Source organism: Acinonyx jubatus, chromosome D4, assembly GCF_027475565.1.
Source record: "Acinonyx jubatus isolate Ajub_Pintada_27869175 chromosome D4, VMU_Ajub_asm_v1.0, whole genome shotgun sequence".
Lineage (NCBI taxonomy): Eukaryota > Metazoa > Chordata > Mammalia > Carnivora > Felidae > Acinonyx > Acinonyx jubatus.
The window spans coordinates 63,244,985-63,272,000 of record NC_069391.1 but is presented as its reverse complement, the minus strand read 5'-3'; the positions used below and the strand labels follow the sequence as shown (position 1 = coordinate 63,272,000).

Genomic DNA, 27,016 nt, shown 5'->3' with positions numbered 1-27,016 from the left:
GACTCTTCATCTCCTGTCAGCAGACATGATTGAAGCAGGTGACGTGTTGAAGCAGAGACGAACAAGTGGCTGCTGGGAGTCAGAATAACCCCACAGTTCATTGCCAGGAATTGGGGAGCTCATTGATCAACTCACCCAATTCTTCTCAAGCCTGAATGAGGCTAAGAACCATGTGGGGGGCCTGCTAAAAATATAAATTCCTGGATCCCCCTCCAGATGGACTGGATAAGAACCTCTGGAGGAAGAACCCAGGAAGCTGTGTTTTAAAACAAGCTGTCCATATGTGCTATGGACTAAACTGTGTGCCCCCCTCGCGAAATTCATTTGTTGAAGTCTTAAACCCTGATGTGATGGTATTCGGAGATGGGGCCTTTGGGAGGTAATTAAGTTTAGATGAGGTCATGAGGGTGGGGCCCTCATGATGGGATTAGTGCTGTTATGAAAAGAAACACCAGACACGTGCATACACAGATAAATGACCATGTGGGGACACAGCAAGAAAATGGCCATCTGCAAGCCATGAAGAGGGCCCTTACCAGGAAATGAATCAGCCAGCACCTTGATCTTGGACTTCCAGCCCTCAGAAGTATGAGAAAAATTCCTGTTGTTGAAGCTACTCAGTCTACAGTATTGTGTTATGGCAGCCTGAACAGCCTCATTCAATATGATTCTTAGAATTATGCCGATTGAGAACCATTGACCCAATCCAGCCGCCTCATTTAACAAGTGAGGAGACCTGAGCACAGTGAAATTAGAAACCTCATTTGGTGTCCCCATGCCTAGTGAATGGCTTGCTCATGATTGAGTCCAGGTTCTCTGACTTTTAGACCAGGGCCCATTCTGCAGCCTCTAAGATGACAAGTAAGTATGTGCATGTCAACTCTGGTTGATTGCCAGTGGCTACCAAAGGGACTGTGTCCAGAAGGGATCTGAGGACAACTCCAGGCTCGGGTGGTATGGATACCATGGCTGGCAGAGGAGGACACATGGAGAATAAGAAGCATCATGATTTGGGTGGGAACCCTGGACTTGGAATCCAGCTACTCTGTTGGATACAAAGGCTCTCCTCACTTGAGTTCACCAAGAACAGTACAACTTGAAGGTGTGGCCCATGACAGCAGCAGCAGCGGCACCTGGGAGCTTGTTAGAGATGTAAATTCTTGGGCCCTACCCAGAGTCACTGGACTGGGCTCCCTGGGAATGGGGCCCACAAGTCTGTCCTGATGCTTATACATGTTCCAGCTCGAGTAGCGCTATGCTAGAAAATAAGGACAACAGCACCAGTGTCTCTGGGTGGTGACTGTGAGAAGATGTCATAAACTAAAATATGCTCTACAAATGTGGACTAATGTCCCTCTCCCTGGCAGGGGTCTTACTTTGCGCATCGGTGGAGAAGCGCCTGGACTCCCCACCCACCTTGGGTCTCAGTATTTAGCAAGGCGCCTCTCATGTGCACTCCCCTGATTGCGTGTGGAACAAATGGAATCCCTCAGAGACCTCCTGAGAATGTCAGGATGTTTCTTCCAGCCCTCATCCCTCATAACCAATGAAAAAATGACAGGGATGTGTATTTTTAGTTCAGGACATCTGTATTTGCCAGCCCTGAGCCCGCCTCCTAATCACGTGGCCCGCATTGTGCAACCACTACACTCCTTTATTACAAACCCTTCCATTTTCTGTTAAGTAATGTGTTTGGAAGCCTGGGTGAATTAGAGACAGTAAGCATTTGATTGCTTACATTATTTTGGTTCAAACATGGCTCAAGGCCCAGGACTAATTTATTTATTTTTATATGGTACATTTCTATTTCACTTGGGGATTTGCCACCCCCATTCTCTCTTCCAGCTGCTCTCCCTTCGCCCGTCCACTCCCCTTGCCACCCTTCTTTCCCAGTCTGACTCTCTTGTGGGGTGGAAAGTTTGTAAAAGATGCCCCATCAGCAGCCTCCAAGCCAGTGATTCTGTTCCCTGCCAGTGTGGTTTGCTCGCACGTTCGGCCGCCCACCCAGGGCCTCAGACCACCTACCAGCGGCTCAGCAAAGGCATGCCTTTCCCACGAGCTAGCCAGCTTTCTCCCTCTGGGTGCACATCTCGGCGTGTGGGTGCGGGTCTGAGCTTTCAAAGGGAGGACCTTCTTCCAGGAGCCCCCAATCCTGGGTGAGAAGGTTGTGGCAGGTTTTTCACTCACCGTCGTCCAGGGGAGGGCAACCAGCAACATGGACATGACAGAATCAATATCCTGTTACAGGTCCCCTGAGCCAATCTGTCCCCTGCCTACCCTTGCCCCCATTTGCAAAAACAGACTGCTCTGCATATGGGATGGAAACTGTGTCCTGGCAAAACACAAAAAGTAAATATTTAAAGGGAAAAAGGCACACACAAGGAAACAAGATGCCTTGCGTTTATGTTTCCATGGTCTGCTGCCAAGTACCTCCCAGCCTCTCCCGGCTCGTGTTCAGCGTGCCATATGGTTTGAGACCAGTGGATTAAACCCCTCCACGGTTGTGAAAAACATCAGTCCATTTGGTCTGGCCTTTCTCTGCCTGCATTTGTTGTTCATTTGCGAGTTTCTCACATCCTTCGTCTGACTGCTGTCAGTGTGTTTACAGGTTTTAGATTTCTGATGGAATCTAAAACACCACGCCACACAGAGCCTGCTGCAGACCATCTCCAGGAGGAAGGAACCTCCCGGCACCCTCAAATGAACATTTGCAACAGAGCCCTGTGACACGTATGATCAAACCAAGCTCCCATTTTGATGTTTCAGTGATGAATACTTCCCCCCATAACTCAAGCCAAAAAAAAGTGATTTTCTATGTTATCCCCCACTTGGCCTCCTACTGTGATACTGGTGACCCAGAAGCTTGAAGTGTGAGGCCTTGCCAGGCATGGGGTGAAAAACTGGCCAGCATTGGAGGGAAAGGTACAAGACAGGAATGATGGGTAAACCAGGACCATCTAGAACAAAGTCTTGCCCACTTCTCACTTGGGGATGGAACTAGACCCCTAACTTCTCATGTTGACGGTATTATAGTAAGTTGTCATCAGAAATGAAATGAAAACATCCTGTACCAGGTCTCACACATCCTCACCCCAATCCGGAGGCTGAAAGCACTGCACGTGTGTGATGATCAGGGGAGACAAACAGATATAAGGGAATGCCTGTCCTACTCAGGAAGCCCAGAGTGTGCAGTTGGAGTGTGATTTGCACATCCAAATGGGACTTCCAAGCCTGGAGCTCATCACCTTTTCCCACCATCCCTCTTACTTTGCCTAGTGACTTCTACAGACAGAGCCACATGGAGAAAATTCCATTCTTATTTCTCACTCAGCTCCATCCAGTTCACACTGGGATTCTGTTTGATTCGGGCCCTATAACACATTGAGTTGGTTGTGGGAGATTATTTAGCAGGATTCATAGGCGCCTCTTGGCTGTGGATATCTGGGTGGGCTAAGGGGCCAACAGATGTGTGTTCATCTTTGAAGACAGGGGAAGACATAATACAAACTCATCACATTTATTTTTTTGTAGATTCTAGCCTGGGTTCACAGAGAGGCTGTCACTATCATGATTTGGAAGTTCTTTGATTTGGAAAGCTAGGAAGTACACTTCTTTATTATAATAAATCATGCCTTGAAGTTGTATGATTATTAGAGAAAAGGCTCTAGGGACCTTAAGAAGTCATTGCACGTTTGCCTCTGGTCCTTTGAGTACTGACTTTCAGTTGGGACTTTTACAGGACCCCTGATTTGATAAAATGTCCTAATGTGTCCCAATGTGTCTAGCATCATTCACGTAAATGAGTGCTGTTCACTAGACCAGAAGTGATTGGCCATTAACCCCTGGGTATCCTAGTAGAGAGGTAACGCCATGAGCCAACACCACCAACATAGCTACGTAAGACTAGAACCACGTGCCACCAAATAAAGTAAGCCCCAGAATGGGCATGAGAGACAAGTGAAGGAACACTTATTTATTTTGAAAGAGAGACAGAGAGACAGTGAGGGAGGGGCAGAGAATCCCAAGCAGGCTCCACTGTCAACACAGAGCCAGATGCAGGGCTCTAACTCATGAACCATGAGATCATGATCTGAGCCAAAACCAAGAGCTGGATATTTAACCGGCTGAGCCACCCAGGAGCCCTAAGACAAGCAATCTTAATTGTGACACATACAAACTAGACATTGAATGACATTCTCTTGAAAAATGCTAACATCATTTAAAGGCCATAAATTTTCCTCGGCGTAATGATCTGACCATAGTTCTTACCTTTTGATAAGAAGTTTTTTTCTTTCCTTAAGTTCAAGGTAATTTATCATTTTGAATTTGTCTTTTTTTCCTTTTAGTAGCTACCACTAGATTATTTTCCCAGAGTGTATGCCAGTTTAGACCCTCCCAGCATCATAAGGCATGAGAGAGAAGTCTTCCCACATCTTGACCAGCATTGGATATTATCACTATTTTTATTTTTTGCCAAGCTGATTGACAAACCACTGGATCTCTTTATTGTTATATAACACTCCCCCAAATACTAGTGATAATACTAGTGGAAATTCAAATGTTTGACATTCATTTTCATTTTAACTTCAGTGAGTTGCCCACTGTCCTAATTTCTTTCTTTTTTTGCTCAATAATTTGTACTCTCAATAGTAGAAGTACTAATGCTCTATCATATGTGTGTCAAATATTTTTCTAGTCCCCTCATCTCTATGTTATTATTTTTGTATTGTATTTGGCCCTGCAAAAATACTTAAGTTTTATGTAGTCAAATTTGTATGACTTTTTCTTTCAGACATTCTGGTTTCCTATCTTGCTTTAAAAGGCCTGCCCACCCTAGACATGGAAAAACATTATCCTAAGTTCCTGATTAGAATGGCGTTAAATTAGGTATCAAGTTAGAAAGTTTTGTGTTTATGTTCTTGTCTTCCTCCAAGGAATCGATGGCCCGGGGGCCAACACCAGCCCATCACCAGTTTTCCTAAATAACATTTTGTTGGCTCCAAACACGCTTATTAATTTGCATATGGTCTGTAGCTGCTTTTGCACTACAATGGCAGAATTATGTAGTTGTGACAGTTGTATGGCCCAATACCCTAAAATATTTATTATCTGGCTCTTGACAGAAAAAGCCTGCCAACCTTGGCATTGTAGGATCTCTGAATGTCTGTCCATTTCTTCAGATGCTATTTCATTTCTTTCTTTGAATCTCTGTATGTCTCTCCATTTGTTCAAATCCTATTTTATTTCTTTCAGTAATGTTTTATAATTTTTCATCATTTTTAGAAGGAGGCTAATGACAGTACCCATCTTATTGTTGTGCAGATTAATTCAGTTAATTAACATGAAACACCTAGCACGATGCCTGGCTCATTAAAAAACTCTCAAAAAAAAAAAAAAGATAGCAGCCATTGTTTTACCCTGGCACAAAGACGTGCAATAGACAATAAGGCAAAATTCTCACCATTCTGAATTTCCTGATTACTGTAGATTTTCTTTAAGTCATCAACTGGCTTATTAGAATTCTTTTCCTGACTGTAAAATTAATGCAAATTCATTCCAGAGATTAGGGGAGAGAAATCAAGCAGGAAAGTTTTAAAAATTAAAATCTCGTCTGACTCCCCTACCCAAAGAAACCGGTGTTGCTATGTTGATGTGTATCTAGCATGGTTTTCTGCTGGTACATATGCGTGTGTCCGTGTGTCAGGTGGAATCGTACTGTCCCATGAGGTTTGGGTCCCAGAGACATCACGTCTCGTTTTCTAAATCAAATTTCTGTCTGCCTGGCTGAGCTTAGTGACAAGGCAACTGTCAGTCATTTGGGGGCTCCATCCTGTGCTTATAGTAGGCCAGTTAAGGATGTGCACTGCTGTGCTTGAAGGCAAGGACAGGCACAGTCCCTGCTGCGGGTGGTCGCCACTGACATTATGCAGCATCAGACAACGATGCTGCTGCCACCAGCCAGCAATTCTTCATAGTTGGTAGGCACTGCCACCCCAGAGGGCACCGGGACGCCCTCCACAGTGGTCTTCCCTGCAGACTACTTGCTCAGCCCCAAAGATGTTTGCTGCCATTCCAAAGCCATGGCTTAGTGAACCACATCAGGCAGCCACCTGGGATTGTGCCCGAGAGCAAAGCTTCCATGCTTTCACAAGGTCTTGAGGTATCTGCCAACCCAACCCACCTTCTCAGTTGGGCACCCTGCCCCTCTCCACCTTGGAAGCACAGAAGTTGTGCTTTTCTTCAGAGGACTCAACCCTTTTCAACAGAGACCCAGGTGGGCCCTGAAACATTTTTTAAGGGCTGTTACATGTTAATCCCCCCACACACACACACTAGTGGGGCATCCTCAAGAGGAGGAAAAGAGATACTTCCATTTTTCCTTGGTACATCCACAAATACAAAGTAAAATTTAAAAGATACTGGTTGATTTTCCATTTGAGATGATTCTCTAACACTGTTTTTGCAACCTACTGTTACTGAATGAATAGCATTTGGGCATGCTTCCATATTCTTAAATAACCTTTAATTACATTAATAAGTACATATATGTATTATATTTGTGTGTATGCATATGTAACTATACATATATAACAGTTTCCATTAAATGTAAGAATGTACCTATGTTTGGATTCAACCTTGGATTTTTGCCAAAACCTTCTTCACCTTTGGCATCAGCCTTTGGAAGGCCAAGGAGCTGAATGCTGACTTCAGCATCATTTCCGGTAGCCCCAAACTTGGGTGTGACCAATGATCGTGAGAGCCCATAGATTCTCATCATTTCTAATCAGGAGAACAACAGTAGTAATATGAACAGAGCAAGATGTCATTTGAATTGAGAGTCGATATCTTATTATTTACTTTAAGGTCTAGGTTAGCATTCTGGGTATAACATGGGGCAAAATCTCCTTATTTATTTTATATGTTAAAATTCTGTCAGTCAGTTGGTACATAAATAAGTAAAATGATGAAATAAACAATATAGATTGTGGAAAATGTTAACTTCATGTGAAAAACAATTACCAACAACTTTCTAATGATTAAATGGGGGCATAGATAAATGATTAATACAAGTGTTTGAAGAGCATGTTAGCTAAATAACTTTAAAAAGAGTAGTTTATTGGGGCATCTGGGTGGCTCAGTCGGGTAAGCATCTGACTTTTGATTTTCACTCAGGTCATGATCTCACAGTTCACGAGATCCAGCCCCACATTGGGATCTGTGCTGACAGTGCAGAGCCTGCTTGGGATTCTTTCTCTCCCTCTCTCTCTGCCCCTACCCAACTCTCTAAATAAATAAATAAATAAATAAATAAATAAATAAATAAACTTAAAAAAAAAGAATAGTGTATCTTTTTAAAGCCAATACACAGCAATAAAAATTTAAATAATACAAGGGGAAAAATAACCATTCATTTGTACTAGAATTCTAATATTTATAGAATTATTTGGCAGGGGAGCAAAGCAAACTTGAAGAACTATGTTGAATTTTTGGTTACTTAATTCCACATAGACCATGAGTCTTTTCAGGAAAGTTCCTATTTAGGAATTCTTATCTATGAGGATGAATTCTAGGCAGAATTTCATATTTGTCACCCCGAAATTTCTTAAGGAGGAAAATAAATCCAAAGGCATGCACTACAACCTACATGGCTTGATAAATAACTATTAATCCAGACACAATAAAGAATGAAAATTAATTAACAACAGAAGAAAGTAGCACAGATAAATGAGATGCCCAAAGTGTATGTTTTCAGTAGCCAAATTTCAAAACAACAGAGTTTGTATTAATTCTTTCAACAGATAATTTTTATGGTTTGATGTCTATGGAAACTAAAATCTTGAACAAAAACTTGTCAAAATGTGTTCTGGTGAAGACTGTTCTCAGTAGATGAAGAAAAAAACTTTTGTGAATTACTAGAGTGATTAGGTACCAAATTCCTTCCAGAAAACATATTATTAAGAAGCTTTTTTTCCTGAATCATATTCTGCTGTGTGCAGAAGGTCTAGTGGTGTTATTAAATGTGCTACTTTAGTACTTTTTACATCAGTTTGAAGTCCAGTGCACTTCATCTATTTTGATGCCAACAGGCTCTGATCCTTCCCAGCAAAGTGAATTTTATTGAAAAAAATATTTATAAAATGAAAAGCCCACCAAGAAAAGTATTGGGCAATTGCCTCTGACAAGAACAAACACAGTGAAGGCTACAAGTGATTTAGGAGTCTCCAGCATCCCACGGTTGTTTGCATTCTGCAGCTGCGTACTAAGAAAGCTATTATGGCACAAAACTGCTGCTTGTAACTGCCAGGGAGTGGGCCTTCCATCGTTCTTTTCCACCCAAGAATAAACTACATGACATAGAAGAGATTTTGGAACTGCCTTATCGTGAATTTTACAACATGTTCCAACAAACTGGAATAGCCACTATTATGTTTTCAAAGGCTGCTTGGGCAAAAAAAAAAGCCTTAAAACTGTGCCATGCAGAGAATGCCAATCTAGCATGAGTACAAACGACCAAAGTTTGCTTGCAGAGCAAGTAGCTCATTGGTGGACTGTGCTGAGGAAGGGCACCACATGATGGGCTTTGAGAAGGCAAGCATCTCATTCTCCATCCTGCTGGAAGGTCCTCCTACATTCCCACTGCCAGAAAGGTATTGCACTTGGCACGAACACCAGGGAAAGCTGAGGGGTAGGTGGAAATCCAGATGATAGTGTTATCTCACAAGCCAATTATGTTGCTCCTCTGCTCTATTTTTAGAGTGAACGCTTAAGGACAAATTTTTCCTCGAGTGCATGCAAAAATATTAGAAATAAAGATGACTGGGGCACCTGGGTGGCTCAGTCGGTTAAGCATCCAACTTCAGCTCAGGTCGTGATCTCACAGTTCTGAGTTCAAGCTCCACATTGGGCTCTGTGCTGACAGCTCAGAGCCTGGAGCCTGCTTCAGATTCAGTGTCTCCCTCTCTCTCTCCCCCTCTCCCACTTGCTCTCTGTCTCTCTCTCTGTCTCTCAAAAATAAATAAACATTTTTAAAAATTTATAAAACAAACAAAAAGAAATAAAGATGATGGAGGTTTGTTCTTTCTCTCACCAAGGTTTGTTGGAGTTTGGGTTTTTCTTGCTCTAAAGGGCCTGTAGAGTTCTCTCCAGGCTACTTCGTAGCAGGTTGAGTCTTGAGCATCACCTTCCACTGGAATCTGACTCTAAGCCTGGTCTGTGACTGGGCTTTCAATGGACTCACCAAAGCAAAGCAACTTTACCCAACCTGCGCCCCGGAGTCTTCTTAGACGCCCAGTGAAGAGAATTCCCAGGATGGCTCAACTGCCTCTCAACCTATCTCAGAAGTATTAATAAAGACTTGTGGCAAATTGACCCTCAACCCTATTATCAAACTCCCCTCCTCCCCTCTATCCAAATATCCACCACAACAGGAGGACAGAGAGAAGAACCCACAGGGGCTTATTGACTGCACATTCAGCAGGAAGAGGGGTGGAGTAAGGGCATCGTTAACTGCTCGGAAAGAAAGGATGGAAATGGTGGCGCGATTTATTAAGTACCAGCACTACCTCAACCAGCGTTCCGTGCTTCAGAAAGAACTATGGCAGAAGGAAATTGATGTTGACTGCATCAAGAGTGGAAAGATCTTGATGTAGCTGTCATTATTGGTTGTATCATAGAGATCTTTCTGAAGATACGGGCATGGAGAATAATTACGATACAGGGTCGATGTAAACAAAAACCCTATTCTTGTACTGTTTTTCCCTGCTAGTAGTGTGAGGATCATTATGCAGCAGCTTGGGAAAGCTGCCCTACATTAGGACAGACTGTATAATATTTTGATAATCTCTGATACAAGCTCTGCCTTTTTTGTGTCTTTTCTACTTTGATACCAGTAATGTGTGAGGAATCCATGGATTTTGTGTTTGAGTGACTTCAGTATACTTTACCTCCACTTTTTGATTTGACCCAAAGAAGTACTAATAGGTTTTGAGTGTTGCCAGTGTGTTTTAGAAGCCTGAAGTCATTCAGATAAAACCTAACATCAAACATTGGAAGTCGAGTAGCTTGTACAGAGGGAAGACATAGAAACATTGGGTGGTTTGGCTACAGTATAATCAGGGCAGTGTGCATAAACTAGATTTTCTGGTTTTCAAAAATTTGAATGGTAACAAAAGTTTTTTGGTGTGCTCTTTCAATGTGCAGTAGCAAATAAATGTGTGTGTGTGTGTGTGTGTGTGTGTAGAGGATCTTATTAAAATTGAGACTTATTTGAAAAGAAAAAGAAAAAGAAAGATGACCAAGTGAAGGCAGCAATCCGAGGTTATATTCAGAAAGCCTCTTCAAGCAGTGCATTCATTGTGAGTTTGGGGGTGTTCCAGCTCCACAGACCAAACCTTCAGGCCCCGGAGATGAAGATGGCAGGAGACTTGACTTTAGCTGGGTGTGTTTACAGCAGGGTTTTTCAAGGTTTGCCCTACTGGCATTTCCAATTAATAATTCTTTGTTGTGAGGAGCTGGCTGTCTTGGGCCCTGAAGGATGTTGAGTAACATCCCTAGACTCTACCCAACAGGTGTCAGTAATACCTCTCCCCCAGTTATGACCATCAAAAATGTCTCCAGACATGGCCTAATGTCTGCTTGGGGACAAAACCACCCCAAGAACCACTGGTTTAGAGGAAGGACATATTAATCATTGGTAGAGACACTTCTTTTTTTAAAGCATTTTTTTTTAATTTTTTTTCCAACTTTTTTTTTTTTTTTTTTTTTTTTTTGGGACAGAGAGAGACAGAGCATGAACGGGGGAGGGGCAGAGAGAGAGGGAGACACAGAATCGGAAACAGGCTCCAGGCTCCGAGCCATCAGCCCAGAGCCTGACGCGGGGCTCGAACTCACGGACCGCGAGATCGTGACCTGGCTGAAGTCGGACGCTTAACCGACTGCGCCACCCAGGCGCCCCCTAGAGACATTTCTTATATGATAAATCTCCATAAAGATCCTGCCATCAACACCCCCCCACCGGCCCCTCAGGCACTAGCATCTTCTATGATACCCAGCACTGACAAAGTTGCCACAATTCACCTCCCTTCCTGCACTGATTTCAGTTGCAAACAGGCTTCCGTTTAGCTCACACACGTGAACACAGGATCACAGGAGCACTCTGTTGGTTGATGGTACTGAGATGTCACTGTTACCACACTGTACTATCAAACTTCAAAAAGTTCACTACTGGAGTTCTTTAGTGAACACTGAAACATTAGCTAAATTTTTAAATAAGATTTCAGATGTATCCATGAAGCCCTGAAGTGCTAAGATGGCAATACGTGGCTCTCATGGGATATCAATTTACAAACATGTGCATTCAACACTGGGTCAAACTATGTGTTCAGAGCACATGTCTGAGGAGAACCATCCTGAGGTAGCACTGGGGCCAGGGCCACAGCGGGCACCATGGCAAGGTGCTCAGTAGTGTCTGCTGAATAAATGCTTTGCTTACCCAATCCTATATTGTGGGGCATTGACGTTGTTTGCAGTAATTTGGTCTTACGGGTTACTTTGTGACAAACTTTTTAAATTAGAAAGCAGTGAGATCCTATTTCATTATCGTCTTCAAAAAAGTTTCCAGAAGTAGAATTATGACATCAAGAGACCCAAACACTTTTATGCTTTTTGATACCTATTATTGTGTCCTCCAAAAACCTCATTTACACCATTGACAATGAGTGTCTTGGGAGACCCCGGGTACTATCATTTTTTCAAAGACCTTTACTAATATAACAGGAAAACACTGTATCTTCTTTTTATTATTTCACATTTCTCTGGTTTCAGAACAAACGGCAACTATTACATGGTGCCAAAACAACCATTGATCACCATTCCTTTAGTTGAGCCTCTGATGAGACAGTTGGATTGCAGTTAAGGTGCATGAGGTATGAAATATATGCAGCCTTAAGCCTGAGAGTCACACATGGGCTGCTGAGATGTTCGCACCCCGGGGGCATGAAGGAACTGAGATCTGTGGGGGAGAAGCACGTGCTTGTCCCCCAAATACAGGTTCACTGAATGGAAGAGTGAACACACTCAAGAGATTTTCAGGCTGCCTTCTTTGAACAAGATATTAAAATTTTTTTTTTCAACATTTATTTATTTTTGGGACAGAGAGAGACACAGCATGAATGGGGGAGGGCCAGAGAGAGAGGGAGACACAGAATCGGAAACAGGCTCCAGGCTCTGAGCCATCAGCCCAGAGCCCGACGCGGGGCTCGAACCCACGGACCGCGAGATCGTGACCTGGCTGAAGTCGGACGCTTAACCGACTGCGCCACCCAGGCGCCCCTGAACAAGATATTTAAACACGCTGGGACACATTTTTAACTTTATCTGTCCCCCACTCTCTCCTTGCCAAACACGGATAGTTGGATTTGCAAAACATGAACTCACATTGGACATGGCTGTGACACTATAATACTTACTGAGTCGCTGCCCTGTGTCATATGTCGTGAGATCCCACTCACTCTTTGAAACAATCTTCCAGGTAGGCAACATCTCTCTGTGTGTTGTAAATAAGGAACCTGAGCTTTAAAAACCTGGTCTCAGGTCTGAGGCTAGTGAGGGGCCAATCTGGAATTCACATCCAGTGGTGTCTGAGTCAAAAACTTCTACTCTTTTATTTCCCATATGTTATACCACTATCAGCCTCAAATGTTCACGTTTCCTCATGATTCCCACCTTCCCTTGAGAATGAACAGCCCGTGGTTCTCTCCAATTTGAGTTCAAAGAAAGCTGCTGAAATTAATTAATTATTTTGATGACTATTATAAACCATCCGGTTCTCCTTTCCTCCTCTGTTTGATGGCAGGGAAGAACAGGTGGGGTTGTAACAGAATAAAAGGGGAATTAAGTTGCCCAGTATGAGGAATCACAGCATATCACAGAAGTAAACACTTGTTCATTTGTTTGTCTCTCAACCCCCTCTGGTTTTCAACTTGGTGTCACAGCGACATGATGTGAGCAGAGCCTGCCCAGGCTATATTTTCATGTTCCCACTGGAAGATGTTCGAAAGGGTGAAATCATTTGCTTCCTCCCCAGCAGGACTCTCCCTGGCATCCTGGAATGGTGTCCCTCCGAGGCCATCCTTCTGTGATTATTTCTGTCTAGCCCTCACGGGCCCTTGCAACTAGAGTCACTATTATTGAACAACCATGGTATTCAACCTGCAAAACAGGCTACCTCGCCAGCTCTACAACAGAATTCTCAGTCTTCCAGGGGTAGGAGAATGAGCAGTTCCTGTCCAGTCCCCACTGAGTACCAAAAAGAGACAGGTGCTTGAGTTGCTGTGCTCATTTCTTAAGTTAGATATGGGGGAAGGACATCAAGTGCCTGATGATTTGCGTTCCAATTCTGGAAGAGACATTTTTAATCGTGTGACCTGGAGGAATGGCCTTAACATTCTAGACCCTTTATTCTTGTGAAGATCCCGTAGAATACACATGTCCTGGTCCATGGAAATCTTGAAGCCTCACACAAACATAAGCTACAGATTAGTATTACTCAAATAACACTTTCACCATCTAACCTACTATATGTTTGACTTATTCACTTCATTTCTTTTTTATCCTCACATTTTCCAAACTCCCTTCACCCCCAATGTAAGTGTAACGTAAGTCCCATGAAGGCAGGGATGTGGGCACTTTCTGATTATTATATATCCCCAGAGATCAGAAGAAGGCCAGGCATAGAGTCAGCACTTTATAAATGTTTGTTGAATGAATGGATGAATGAATTGATGATAATCCCTCTGGAGAATTACCAAAGTAGCCCATAAAACTTTATTCCCTGAAAGACGTTAAAAGAAGGGTAGGCAGAGCCCTATCCAAATGAGTTTAGTGATAATACTACCTTCAGGACAAGAGTGGAACCAGGAAACTCTGACGGTTACTTTTAATCCTGATTCTATGGTTTTATAGCTCTCTATCATTATTGGTTCCGCTGGACCAGGCCACCTTCCATGTTCAGGTCAGGATTCAAAGACTGATCACCACATTCCTTTAAAATCTATAAGGGGCACCTGGGTGGCTCAGTTGGTTAAGGTTCAGCTCAGGTCATATGGTCCGTGGGTTCAAGCCCCACCTCGGGCTCTGTGCTGACAGCTCAGAGCCTGGAGCCTGCTTTGGATTCTCTCTCCAGCTCTCTCTGCCCCTCCCCCACTCTCTCTCTCTCTCTCTCTCTCTCAAAATTAAATAAACGTTAAAAAAATAATTAATTAATTATTTAATTAAAAAATAAAATCTATAAAACTTGGGCTAAGAAAATCTTAAAATCTTGTTATAGACTGATCCTTTTCTCACTTATCCTGGGGGGGAAAAATGCATTTACTGATAATAGATTCAGCTACTGGACACTCTAATACACCTGAAGCACCAAGTCTGTCCCGGACTTTTCTAAATTGCCTTCAACTTGGCAGGCTGGCCAAGGCATTTCCAGGATGCTGGTGACGAACCACCAGTGGAATCCAGAACTGCAATATTTAGTCAGCAGCATTCAGCTTGTACATTCTGTCCCCTCCTTCCCCCCTCCAGGAAAACATATGGTGAGAGCTGCTTTTTTTGGAGCAAATCCTTAAGGGAAAACAAACTTTTCATCTTAAAAAAAAAAGTTCCAGTAAACCCTTCTTACTGATTTCTAAAGAAATCACTTCAGAGCTTAATTTTGCATTTCCCGTCAGAGTAATCACTTCTGTTACTAGAGAAAGTGCAGCTGACGAGGGTTTTGAGTCAGCAGTGAGTGTGGGCTTGAGCGCCCAGGTGGGCTTGAGCGCCATACGTGTGTGTGCAGACCAATGTATACAGTATGCTTATTAATCACTGAAAGCAGTGCTCAAGAATAGTCCACTTGCTTTTCCAAAAATGGCCAAATCATGACATTGTTGACAGTCCAGCTAGGCAGCATCTGCTGAAATTTTGGGCCCTGGAAATGCCAGGTGTTGATGGCTCCCTCCTTCCTAGGTGCCTCTGAACACTAAGGGCTCTGTGTGTGTCTGAGGGGCAGACACACAGAAGCAGACGGGAAGGCAAAGGTAGGTTCTCTGGGTCTTTGCTTCCTTCGCTTCCCCAAACAATGGCAGGAGTCAAATGCCAAAGCCTGTACTGAGGGCACCAAGCGTCAGCCCTACAAACAGAAATGCATTTGAAATTAGTGCCGACGTGAACTACGCTGAAAGAGAAACTCACTTTTGTCCTGCATTTGGAGATCACGTCCTATAGGAAAGCCCTGTTTCTTTTTTTGCTTGCAGTGTTCAATGCAGGATTTTATTTTTTTCAAGAAATAGATGGAAGTTTAAGTAATATTGTTTCCTTCTTCTTTCCCTAGACACCTGCAATGTCGGTCTCACCAATACAGAAGCTACCGCCTTTCACTTTTCTAAAAGCTGATACTTCTCTTCACCGGTGCAGGTGTGCCCAGCTCTGCAAGACAGGGAGGGTATCATCCCTCACTAATTGCCTGCCGCTCAACCCTGATTCTCTCTGGAGCCCCCACCTATTCAGAAATGCAGTGATTCTTGAAGGGAGCTGCATGAATTGTTGAGCAGGTAGACCTCTAAGGCCATGTGTGGGGCAGTAATATCAGGCACTACCAGCTGCAAGGGCTACAGAGAAAGGTCCATGCCAAGAACTGAGCATCAGGCCTCATGCCCAAAGAAGAAACACTCAGGGGCGCCCGGGTGACTCAGTCGGTTAAGCGTCCGACTTCGGCTCAGGTTATGATCTCGTGGTTCGTGAGTTTGAGCCCCGCGTCATGCTCTGTGCTGACAACTCAGAGCCTGGAGCCTGCTTTGGATTCTGTGTCTTCCTCTCTTTGCCCCTCACCTGCTAGTACTCTGTCTCTCTCTCAAAAATAAATAGTAATTAAAAAAACATTTAAGAAAAGAAGAAGAAACACTTGGTAACTGATAGCTCCAATTTTTATCATAAGATATTAAACACTCTGGCATTTATTAGTTTCCCCCAAAGAAAGAATAGAGCTAGAAGTCAGAAAGATGAAAGTGGGGGGTGGGGTGTGCACAGGTGTTCTTGACATGGCTTTTGAAAAAGTCCAGGAATGTCTTTGGGTCTCCACTTAGGGTTTCCTGCATCAGGTAACACAAGGAGGATGTCATTTGCTTCTTTATATCCTTGTCCAGTGTCTTTAGTCCAGTGCTAGGCTGGTCTAGCAAGGAACTTCAGTGCACCAAATTCACAGCCACAAACGTGTGGGGTGCCTCTGCAAGAACGAGAGAAAGCACCCCCTATGGGTGGACACGGCCCTTCACCAGAGTGTACAGCTTGGGGAACAGAGCAGGTAGAAGTCTGGCCCCTGCCCGGTAGTGGGGACCTTCATGTGGCGCTGAAATTGAATAAGTGGGCACAGCAGAGCCCACAGATTTGAAGGTGAGGCTAAGGAAGGGAGAAAATAGGGCTTTTCCATCATCTTGGGATGCTACCAGGGAGGCATGGTCCTACTGGTACATTTCAAGGAATTCCCCAAACTGGAAAACTGGCCAACCACAGCGGTGGTCTTCTTCACTTCCCTGTGTCAGGAATCAGAGTCCACCTGGCTTTCTCTCTGTCTTCTATCCATTGCTGGTATCCAGTCTCACACTCAGTGGAGCTCTGGTATACAAAAAGTGCTCAATAGACGTTCGGAATTGGCTAAACGGACTTGCTAACTCAGCATGCTCAGAGAATGTGAACATTTTCCTCAGGCAAGCTTTCCCCTGCTGGATTCATTGACCCCTTTGTTTCAGAAGATTTCACGCAGGGATGGCTTTCTGACACGCATCCTGGTTTTCACGAAAATCCACAAATAACAACAGATGAGGTTTTCACTTCACACAGTTAGCACAACCCAGACCATCCACACTCCCAACCAGCAGGAAAAAAATTAAATTAAAGCAGCAGGCCAGGAGCAATTCAAGTTCATTTCACCCTGGCAAGACTTCTTAAGATTGAGTCGAAGAGAAGTAAATGTCTCTAAGGCAAGAAGTCTGGTGACCTCCCACTGGTCCTGGAGGTGATTCAACCACAACTCCACAAGAGCCCTGCCTCCCCCACCACCCACAGCATCTGTACAGTCTTCGGTGCAATTGTAGTCGGTATTTGTTTGTGGTTTCCTCTGGGCCAGGGGGAGGTGGGGGAGAATGCAACTCAGATATGAAGAGACTAAAATACAGAGACATTTATTGGCCACAGCGAGTCAGTTTCTCTTCTGCTTAGAGCCACTTCTCTAATTAAGGTGTTGATAGAAACCACATCAGTAAATGTGGTTTTTCCAACCAGAACAAGTCCGAGGAGACAAATACAGACATTGGTACCTGCGCCATATTGAACCCATGAGCCCACTGCTTATGAAAGCTTTGAAGTTTAAGCCGTATTGAATGAAATCCGACTCATCACTTCAAGGTTATATAAAGTTGGGGGCCACCCTAACATCGTCGCGAGTAGAGAAGCAACAGGTCTTTTCTTCCCTTGGGAACTAAGCCATATTTTCACAGCATGTTTCAGGCTTCAAGTGCTATGTTAATTTACATTTTTAGGTAAAAAAATGGTTATTTCAATAATCGTCTCTTGATACATTGTCTAATTTCTCCCTAACCCCACCTGCCCCTCTGTTGTTCACAACAGGGCAAGTTATTCTCACCAGTGAGTCACCTGGGGAGCTCTGGATAAAAGATTCTGGTATGTCTTTTGGCGCAGGACTCTCCCAGAACACCACTGGGCTGGTGACTGTGTTGTAAATGGGCAAACACCTCTAGACATGAGAATCTTCATCAGGGGGCATTGGAGAAGGGGGAGGGCCACGAACGGTTTATATCCACAGAGCTCAGGCATGCTTGTAGGCAGAGAAGGAACTTACTGACATGTCCAGGATAGAGGGAGAACAGGATGCAAGCAGGCAGGCTTCTCAGGTGGGAATTTCTACCCCTCAGGACCTCTGGCCACTAGTGAGAAAGACAGGGAAGGAAGGGAGGGAGGGAGGGAGGGACAAACAAGAAACATGAAACAGAAGGCACGTGATTCTACTTTCTCTGTCTCATGTCATCCTTACACAACCCTGTACCCCAAAAAGTGATTTCTCTCTTTTTTTCTTCTTCTTGCTCTTAATGGGGATTTTACAATACACCTTTTTTTGTGGTTCTTCATCCAAAGTCTACATTGTTTGCTCTAAGGCCCCACCTACACAGAGTTGTGTAACTTTGTTTCCAAGACAGGAATTAGATGAAATCCAGGAACGTCTCTAAGAAAGAAGTCACAGAAGACATACAGTTTTTATTGCACATAAATGGAGGGCAGAAAGACGGAGCAGAATTTCTGTAGATTTCCTGGGAGCTTATAATGCCCTCATCACTTATTTTTATTTATTTTTATTTTTTTAAGATTTTAAGTAATCTCTACACCCAGTGTGGGGCTTGAATTCACAACCCCCAGATCAAGAGTTGCACTCCACCGACCCCACCCTCATCATTTATTATATGTGTTGCTCCCTGTAACTGTATTTCTGATGGTTACAAGCAGTGAAAAAAAATTGAAACTGAAGCAAAAATGGCAGAAGGTTTCTGGGATTTATTTTGGAGGGCAAGAGAGATACATTGTACCTCATTGCCCTCTGTGTAACTAGGAGAGAGAATTCTGGTAGAAAAGCAAGAGGAAGGCAAATTGGAAAGAAAGGCAATGGCTTAAGGTCCTCTGGGAGAACAATAAATAGAGGAAAGGAGGATTCGCTTTTGAAGAACTGGCTTTGGGGAATCTACCTCCATGAAAGTCACTTTCTGACATCCAGTCCTAGAAACTTCCTGATAGCTGTTGTTGAGTGCTTAGCAGGTGTTGAGGTTAGGCAGAGCAGTTCCCCTTGAAACTTCAGTCTTCTGATTACTAACAGTTCACTGAAGTTAACATCATTTAAAACCTTCTTTCCCCAGAGCCAGAATTAATTCCCAGTGAGAATTTTCAATGAAAGCTGCAGATTTCTCACCCAGTTGTGTGTCTGTTGTTCCCCACCTGTCAACATTGGCTTAATAATCTACTGCAAGTTTCATCCTTATAAAACAATAATAATAATAATAATAAACATTGGCCAACATTTATTGAGCATTTAATACATATGAAGCACTGCTTTATGTGCTCTGAGTATAAGAACTCATGCCTCACCACATCTCTTAGGAAGAGACCACTCTTATTACCACTTTACAGATAAGGAAACTGAGGCTTAAAATCTTAACTAGTTGGCAGGAGAGCCCTACGTGCTTGCAGACAGTGATTGCAGAGCTCTTAAACTCGTAAACACAGAACATCTAAACACTAAGCATCCTCCATCCAATACAGACTTCAGGCTGGGTTTGCTGTTTTCCCAGACCACCCACAGTCCCGTAGCTTTCAAAATGTTTAACCCCGTGAGCTCCTTTCTTCAAGTAAAATCTTGCACAGAAGCCACAAATTTACACTAAACAGATAAAATGGAGGTTCCTGGGTCAAATGAGGAGAAGCAAGGATTCTTGCCCTTTCCCACCTCCAATCAGCCCCTCGCTGGTGCCCTAGAATGTTCCCCAAGGCTTCTGGGGAACACAGTTGGAAAACCCCTGGACCAGTCTCTTATCTAGTCTCCTTCTGCTGGTAAATTGCCAGCTCCAGAATTTCTTTCCAACTTGCTTCCAAAACTCCAGTGTTTCCTGATGCTTTCAGGATAAGTTTTGAAATTCTGCACTGGGAATTCCAAGTTTTCCAAATCCTGTCCACCATGCACCAGGCTTTCCTTGCACACTCCCATCCCATCCAGCTGGTCTGGCCTCCTTGCCATCCTCAAACAGGTATCCTTCTTTGAACCATCTGAAGTGACCTCTACTTTATCCTCTGCTTCTGGAAATTCTAACAGCAGAAAATGAGTGGAGTGCAGTTTCTCCATAAAGCCTGACTACTCTAGTCCTGCTTATGCTCACTCAGGCCCTGACACTTCCTGTAATAATTAACAGACAGGTTCCGCTGCCACAACAGAGACCAGAACAACAATGACTTAAACAAGATACAAGTGTCTTTCTCTTGCAAGAATTATCTGAGCATGTGCACCCTGGGCTGGTACGGCAGCCCCACTGTGGAGTTGTTGGGGGGGGGGGGGGTTCCCATGCTTCTTCCATGTTGTTGCTCTGCCAGGCTCTCTGTGGCAGCCATGGCTCACCACCACAACATCTGAGTTCCACCAGAAAGGGGAAGGGGAGAGGAGGACACATCCTTCTTTTTAAGGGCATCAGCCTCTACTTCGAATTGTATCCCACTGGTGAGATGAGAATGGGTGTTTAGAAAACTAGCAATCTCTTCCACATTGAGCCATTTCAAGGAAAAGGAGGAGGGGCATTTTCTCTCACCTCCCTTATAAACTCCTGGAATAAAGGGTCTCTGTCCCACACATTGTATCCCCCACATGCCTGTGTAACCTTGGTGTCTTTCTATATGCCTTCAATGTACTCAATAAATATTAAAGAATGAATAGATAGGTATAAGTATTAGTGAATGAGAAAACAAATACATGGACATTTTTGGAAACCAAAGATAATGTTGAATTTCTTTATATCAGTGCTAAATTTAAAGTGTCCAGCTACTGGGTCCTAAATCTAAAATGGTTTTACAAACTTGCTTTTAGAAAAGTTACCCTAAGAAAATATCTGAATGGGTAAGACTTTTTTGAACTGCCTTCCTCCTGCGCTCTCCACACACACACACACACACACACACACCCCTCCAATTTATTCAAATATAGAATCTGAGAAACAGCTTCATTTATACACATACCTCTTTCCTAAGACAGGTAATACAAAAGCAATGAAAGGTTTAGAAAGCTGAAGTTTAAAACATAAAAACATAATGATAAAGTGACCCTCCCACGTAGCCATCTGTGGTGATAGCATCTTAGATGATTTACTGAGCACTTTACCAGGTGATAAGAACTTTGGCAATGTGTCCATCCAGGTGATGTTACTCTATTGTTTTATTTTACCTTCTTTTTCAAAGAGAATTTATTTTCAACTATTTATTTTATTATTTCTCTTACATACTTGTCATGTAGGCAGTATTTGCCTTTATGTGTTGATTAATTCATCTCCACACACACCAGATACGGGATGTGCTACCAAACGTTTTTGAGACGTTTCAAGGTAGCTACAGTTAAGGAACAGTAGCTCCACGTGCCCTATGTGCCAGTTGCAAAATATTGAATCAGGTCTGACTTGCCGGGTCTTGAATGAAGCGTAGGAAAGAACAATACTAACAATAAGGACAGCAGCTTCTTGCTTGTACCTTCTCTGGGACAGATACTGTACCTACTGCATCACCTGGATCTTTCCAATCCTTGGACAGTTCTATAGATAAAAAAAACAAGGCTCAGAGAAGAGATCATTAAAAGTCCTTCTGACCTGGATTCAAATCCAAGAAGCGTGTATTTCCAAAGGCCTTTGCTTTTTCAAATACAGAGAAATCAACTTAATAGTTGTCACTCTTCTTCATGTGTGTTTGGTGTGGAGTCCTAATCCAGCTGTTTATAAGATGGCACCAATTTGTGTCACTGGGTATTTGTATGCACATCTCCTGGCATAATTAAAGGGACAACAAATCATACATCTACAGATGCCCTACCAATGAGCACAGAAAGGCTCCCTCAGTGACTAGGAATCTCAGGAGACCCCGAGTGCCACCAAAGGTGGCTGCTCTTCTCGTGAGAGCCTGGCCAGGGTGGGACAAGGCGATGTCAAGATGCTGACCCAGATCACACAAAAATGGAGGCAGGTCCCTCAGAGGAGGCCCCACTGCTTGCCCACCTGAACATCTAGACTGTCCCTCCCTCGGTGAGGCATTCCCCCGCCTGCCTCCCCCACTCCTGAACGCTGTTCTTGCCGCCTGAGTCTGGGCTCTGGCACAGCCGGAGTGAAGGCCAACTCCTTTTCTCCCTGCTATCGTTACAACACTGGGAGAACTGACAAAGCTACTTTGTACTTTGAATTCGATGCTTTCGGCAAGGACCAATCCTCCAGGCCCGGATACCCCAGGCTCGGTCCAGTCATACTCAGCAGGAGTCTGGAAGCAGCTCAGCTGACACATTCTTCCAGACCCCTCAAGGATTTTCACTTTGCCTCACTACAGAAAACCGTCCAACCCCCTTCAAAGAACCTGGCTGGGAGAGGCTGACTCAGAATCACACATGCATGAAAATATTCTAGGATTTAACCCTCCCTTGAGGCTAAAATTGCAGGATAGGACACAGGCCAGCACATCCCAAGTAGACGTGGGTGGCTTGTGTCTGCAACGTGCTCCTCAGTGGCATGGAATCTCTCATAGATCTTCACAGCCCTGGCCACATGGGCCTTATCTTAAAGTCTTTCTCAAGAAGTTTCTCTCTCTCTTTGTTCTAGCCCAGGGTCATTCAACAGCAGTACTATCAACATTTTAGTCCCGATAATTCTTTGTTGTCAGGCCATCCTGTGTATTTTGGATATCTAGCAATATCCCTGGTTTCCACCCACTAGATGCCAGTAGCACCCTGCCACGTGTGAAAACCAATAGTGTCTCCAGACATTGCCAAATGTCCCCTGGGAAGCAAAATCACCATTGGAGACCTGCTGGTCAAGACAGTTGAGTGCCATCCTCTGGCACTGAGGTTCTGAAGGCCTCAAGCTGCTTTTCTCTGAGTCCCCAGGCACATCCCAGCCCACTAGGGCCTCTCAACGTTACCTTCAGATACTAAAGCTCTGGCATGTTTGTAGACACCTATAATGCAGGTGCCCCTGAGTTTTCTAGCTCTTTGAGTTCATGCTTCCCCACTAATACTCAAACAGCTATGGTCTGAGTGTCCTTTCTGTGGATTGCAAGAATATCCTTTCCTGGGCATTTCTGCAAACAGCAGCTTTCCCACTCTACCTGAGCCCTGTCATCACAGCCGTGCCATTCTGTCTACATTACCATTCAGCCTAACCACGGGGTTGGGGTATTTCCTAAGCCATCCTGGAAGGAGATGGTCACGCTTAGTGATCTTAACTAGCAGCCTTGAGGAATTACAAGGCAAAGAGAGAAAAGAAGCATAGATATTAGACCTCATGGCCCCTAAGCACCAGTGGGCATGCCTCCTCATGGGAGAACCTCCTTCTGATTCTCTCCTCAACCACTAGCCCAGCCCATTGTCACTTGAGTGTCATTCTTCCTTGCTCCTGCCCCTCCCTGTCCCCAGGATGGTCAGTAATCTCTGCAGAGATGCACTCTGCCTCAGCAAAGACCAGCAATTGCCCTTCATTAAAAGGGTACAGAATGTTCTATCCTGATGTGTGAGGAAGCTGGACATCTCCTTGACAGTGAGCAGGTATTTGCTGTGCAGTTTCCTGATCTCGGTCCTCACCCAGCCTCAGAAGCTGCACGAAGCAGGGGTTACAAAGCCACCGCACCCTACTCGGTCATTCAGGACCCTGTTTCTTCTTAGCGTCACATCGGCTACCACAAAGTTGACACCACTTTAAAACATGACTTCGATTTTAGTTACTTCAATGCTGTGGGGCCAAGAAGCCAGATTTCCAGTTTTGATTTTTGTACCATGGAAACATCTGAGTGGAATCGTATGAGTAGTAGTTACTAGTTACCATTCCAGGAACATCCCTACCCTGCCACTTTCGAAGAACCAAGTGAGAGCTGGAGAATTGCCAGTGTTGGTGTTCAGACTTCCCCCAGCGAGACCGCCCTCTCATCGCACATGTCTGGCTGAGGCCTTGGGTGGAGCTGTGCCAGCTGACGCAGACTGGGCCTGGACATGACTTCAGGACTGATGACCTGAAGTAGAATCAAAACAATGATGACCTCGGACCTTGCTAGAAGAAGGATGCTGTGAGGAGGAGCCCAAAGGGTTTCCCCAGATCAGGGGCTCGACTTGGCACTGCTGACATTTGGGGCTGGGTAATTCCCTTTCGGGGCGGGGGCCGTCCTGTACTCTGCAGGGTGTAGCAGCGTTCTTGGCCTCGCCCTCTAGATGCGCCCTCCCCTGAGTCGTGCAAGTTGTGACGATCAAAAATGCTTCCACCTCCAGACATTGCCACATGTTCCCTGGGGGCAGGAGTACTCCCAGCTAGAACTACGGGTGTATCTGGAGCACAGTGGACTTAGAACTGTGGAAGATAGAAAGCGTGTAAGACATTGTTCTTATCCTCCAGAAGCTTAACGGTTAGCTGGAAGGCCAAGTAAATCACACAATGAGATATTTCAATAACAACAGGTCAAGATAACAAAAGATGGGGCTCCTGGGTAGCTCGGTCAGTTAAGCGTTTGACTTCCACTCAGGTGGTGATCTCACAGTTTGTGAATTCGAGTCTGGTGTTGGGCTCTGTGCTGACAGCTCAGAGGCTGGAACCTGCTTCGGATTCTATGTCTCCCTCTCTCTCTCTGCCCCTCCCCACTCTCTCTCTCTCTCTCTCTCTCTCAAAAATAAATAAACATTAAAAAACATTTTTTAAGATAACAAAAGATATCATGAGGTGCCATGTAATTAATACCATCTTAAATAACACTTTCCTAACACTTGTTACATTATATTTTATTGAAATTATTTAATTATCTGCCTTCCTTAATATATGGAAATGCCATGAGCACTTTCTGAATCTTTTTTTGTTGACCACAGTCAGCCCCCTCCAGTGTCTGACACCTAGTAGGTGGTCAGTGGTCGGTATTTGTCAAGGGACAGCCTTGCACTGGGCATTGAAGGAGATCCTGTCCAGGTGGCTTCAAGCACTAAACCGTGACTGGGGAGGGGGGGTGCAATCTGAATGCTTGACATGCTTGACTGTACCTGGTCAGGGGCTTTTGAAGCACTTTTAATTTCAAACAATATATATCTCCTGGCTTTGAGACAGAGTGTGCATGGAGAGATAGAGACAGAGACCGATGTGTGTGTGGGAGAGAGGGAGAGAGAGACAGAGCTCAACAATGTGAAGGAAATCTGTGGGGAAGGAAGATTTCCAAGGCAGCCCCAGAAGAGAGCCATCCTGTCCCTCCATCACTGGCCCGGCTTGCTTTTGATCCTCTCAAAAAGGCAAGTGGAGGGCAAAATCTAGCGACAAACCCTGGGCTCCTGGCTGGGAGAGACAAGCTGCGCCCGGCAGGGGCAGAGATGAATTTCTGGGAAGGAAAAGAGGAGACAATAATCCAAACCCGTAGCCTGTCCTTTTATGTCCATCATTTGTTGGTGTGTAAAATGTGCATCAAACACCTGCCCAGTGCCTCCAGAACCAATCTGTGCCGCCCGCGGACCCCCACCCCCCCCCCCCACCCCTTTGAGTGGCGGGGACTGCAGTTGACTGCAAAGACGGGGACTGGCCTCGGGGAGTGTTTGGGGCAGAGGTGGGCCAGCAAGAGCTCCCAAGGGAACGAGAAAAAACCAGATGGACAGGCCCACATTCCTCACTATGACAGTAGACAAAGAGCTGCGAGCTTCTCTTTTCCCCTCCGGTTCCTGGAATGTCCAGGAAAAGACTCGGTCACAGCCCCCTTAGGGACACACGCCTCCGCCCGGCCAGTGTCGCGGTGGGTGGCAGCGGGGCCTCTTCCCGGTTTGGGCCGGGCCTCGCAGGGGTGAGGGCGCGGGGCAGGCACAGCCAGCCTGCGCCTCCGCTGGTTTATTTACTCAAACAGCAAACATCCCGCCTTCCTAGGGGCCAGGCCCAGGGCAGTTCCTGAATGGGACGAGACACTGTGTCTTCACAGAAGCCCACCCACGTCGCCCGGCCCGGCGGCCCTGCCTCGAGCGAGGAAATGACAGGCTGTGCGCAGGGCGCCCGGGAATGTGGGTGACAGCCGCCCGCCCACCCCAGGGGGACCCCTCCTCCGAGCAGCTCCTTCCTTTTCCTGGTCTGGCTCCCAACTTTGCCTTCAGAGTTTGTATTCTTCTCATCTGCAGTGGTGATACAGAAATGCAGATAAAAAGCGGGGGGGGGGGGGGGGGGGGGAGGCACGGGGGGCGGGACAAGAAGAAAAAAAAATTGTAAGCTTTCTCCTTCAGAAAGGAAAACAGAGCTGAATAAACAGAATGTCACTGAAAAGACAAACAAACAAGACTCTTTCTGGAAGAACCAGACGGACTTCCCAATGGCCCACAGGGCTGCCCTGGGGCTGCCGCTGGGTGTTGGTGGGGTGGACAGGCTGGTAATTGACATCAGGATTCTGAGTCCTGCATGTCAACCCGAAAAAATGGAGGCGATGCTGGAAACCTCAAACCTCACTGAAATGAAATAAAACAAGCCCTATATTATCTTCGATTTTTTTCTAGCATGTCCTGTATCATTACTTTCTTTCTGACAGCTCACCAACGTCTAGAATAAGGAATTGCTGACCAGATTCTTTCTTATTCCAAAGTTGAGGGAGGGTTGGGTGTTTGTTTTTGTTTTCATTTTTCTGAAGCTTTCCCAGACTTAGCTAAGTGGCCATGCGAGTAGTTAGATGGGTCAGTTTCACGGGGCCCTTTCTCCTTATCTATTTAATTGGTCCTTTATCCTCTAAACCAACTATGGTTTTAAAAACGGTATCTAACTGATACCCAAATTCTTCTAATAATTCCCAACAGCAGGGTGATGTATGCCACACAGACTGAAGGGGAAAACATTTGTCTTAAAAACCATTTTTCCATTCTCTAAGGATAAATTCTAATTTTTTAAAATAGACTTTCCTTTTAGAGCAATTTTAGGTTTATAGCAAAATTGAGTTGGTACAGATTTCCGATGTAACTCTTGTCCCCTCCGTGCATGGTCCTCCCCACTAGCTACACCAGAGTGGTATGTTTGTTACAATCAATGAGCTTACACTGACACATCATTATCACCCAAAGTCCATAGTTTACACTAGGTTCACTCTGGGTGTGTTGCATTCTATAGGTTTGGACAAACACACAATGGCATGTATCCATCATCATAGTATCACACAGAGTAGTTTCCATGCCCTAAAATTATCCTTTCCATGTTCCACACAGATCAATTCT

At 44.7% G+C, this 27,016-nt stretch overlaps 1 long non-coding RNA gene across 1 annotated transcript in view; it reads right to left on the bottom strand.

The window, feature by feature from the left end:
* Positions 1-15,929: 15,929 nt before the first annotated feature.
* The window catches only part of LOC128312211 (uncharacterized), a 29,250-nt gene continuing 18,163 nt past the window's right edge, over positions 15,930-27,016 (bottom strand). Inside the window, exons 2-3 of the long non-coding RNA XR_008291202.1 lie at positions 17,888-17,972; positions 15,930-16,814 (exon numbers count right to left, since the gene is read on the bottom strand). This is a non-coding gene — a long non-coding RNA (uncharacterized LOC128312211). The remainder of the gene's footprint in view (positions 16,815-17,887; positions 17,973-27,016) is intronic.